Source organism: Natator depressus, chromosome 12 (assembly GCF_965152275.1).
Source record: "Natator depressus isolate rNatDep1 chromosome 12, rNatDep2.hap1, whole genome shotgun sequence".
NCBI classification, from domain to species: domain Eukaryota; kingdom Metazoa; phylum Chordata; order Testudines; family Cheloniidae; genus Natator; species Natator depressus.
The window spans coordinates 6,903,369-6,905,366 of NC_134245.1; positions in this window are offsets into that span (position 1 = coordinate 6,903,369).

Consider the following 1,998-nt stretch of genomic DNA (forward strand, 5'->3'; position numbering starts at 1 on the left):
CCCTTCCAATGCCCCACGTTGGGGTATTCTAATATTTCATAGCAGAATGTGTTTCTGACTTCCGCAGATTGTAATCAGTATCTACCTGTGTGATTTGGTGAACTATCTGCAACACGAATTCCCATGAAGTTATTATAAAGTTGTTACTTTCAAAATTGCTGTATCATGAATACCACTTTGTCTGTGAAAAGAAAAGGAGTACTTGTGGTACCTTAGAGACTAACCAATTTATTATAACTAATAATAACTACAGCTCACTTCATCGGATGCTCACGAAAGCTCATGCTCAAATAAATTGGTTAGTCTCTAAGGTGCCACAAGTACTCCTTTTCTTTTTGCGAATACAGACTAACACGGCTGCTACTCTGAACTTTGTCTGTGTATATCCATGATTGCTTACAAGCCTTTCAGCATGTACCTCCCAAACCAGGTTCAATAGTGGGTCATTAGATTTCTGTGACCACCTATTAAGGTTGATGAAGTTCCTTGGGACAGTGGGTTTGCTAGTGCTGGGAGAAGATATGTACTCTTCTTGTTTGAAGGCAGTGGGGAGTGAAGGGACTGGAAATTCACCAAACAGAACAAAAAGACAGAGGTGACAAAGCAGGAGGTTATAAAAGGACTCATGGTGAGGCTCAGAGAGGCAAACAGAAAGTTCTGGGCAGGAGGAAGGAAATGGATGGACCAGCCAAGATCAGAGTAAATGAGCTGGGGCAGGAGGAGACTCCTTATTTCAGAGCCCAAGTCATATGTTGAAACAGAAAGACCTTGGATGGCCCCAGACAACCCTCACCTCAGCCCAAAGAAAATGCTCAAGAGGGAGTGCATGATTGGACTTGTGACAGCCTAGTTAGAGGGGATAATTATAGGTAATCTTTTGAGGATTGTGAGTTAGGATTGTCTTCATACTTATCTGTAAAATGCCTAACGCTCTTTGGATGAAGAAGAGCTCTGTATAAACTCAAAAGCTTGTCTCTCCCACCACCAGAAGATGGTCCAAGGAAAGATGTTAGCTCACCCACCTTGCCTCTCTAGTATCCTGGGACCAACATGGCTACAACAACACTGCATACAAGAATAATACTTAGCATTTATGTAGTGTTTTCCATCTATGGATTTCAAAGTACTGTGTTTCCCAAAACACTTTATTACCTAAAGTTCCCTTGATTAGAAATGCACTCTTTGGTTTACTCCTGACATTTCCTCGTATCTACCAACATTTGTGAGCTGTAACTGGGGAGAGTGAGAGAGAAAAATAAAGATGCCTTTTCCTCTCTAATTATATTTTTCTAAAAAAGATGTTTTGTAGTGACAGTAAAGAAAATGGTTGATATTTTTCTTTAAAAATTTTTGGGACTATGGGATTTCTGGCAAATTCTATCAAATGACAGCTGTTCTACACCTTACTGCCTTTTGTAATTAATGAGTAATTCTAATGATGGTCACTGAATTTTTATATTTGTGGAAAACCAGCAAGTATATAGTTAAAAGATTTCACTGGTGGTCTCAGTTATATAGTCGGAACAGTAGTTCCCTGCACATCCAGAAATTACTGGATTTCAGAAGAGTCAACTCTTTAAATAATGCACTCTCTCAAAATCAGAGAGACCAGGTGGTTGAGGTAATATCTTTTATGGAACCAACTTTTGTTGGTGAGAGATAGAAGCTTAATATATCTCTAAATATCAGCAATCATGTGAAGCAAATGACATAGGAAAAAACTCTAGTGTCCAACATGTAACCTTGACCATAGCAACTTATAAAGTAAGAGGCTAAAGATGAGGGCTCATTTAGACTGCAGAACTGAACCATAAAGACAACTGTATTCTATTCTAACCAAGCCCTTTGACTCAATTGTAATTGTAGTGTAGGTGGGCCTTAAAACAGCAAGGTAACAAGAAGAAGGCAGATATACAAGTATGAAATAATAATAAAACAGGACATAAGACTCACTAGGAAAACATTTAATGAAAAAAAAAGGGATAAATGAAATGTGTG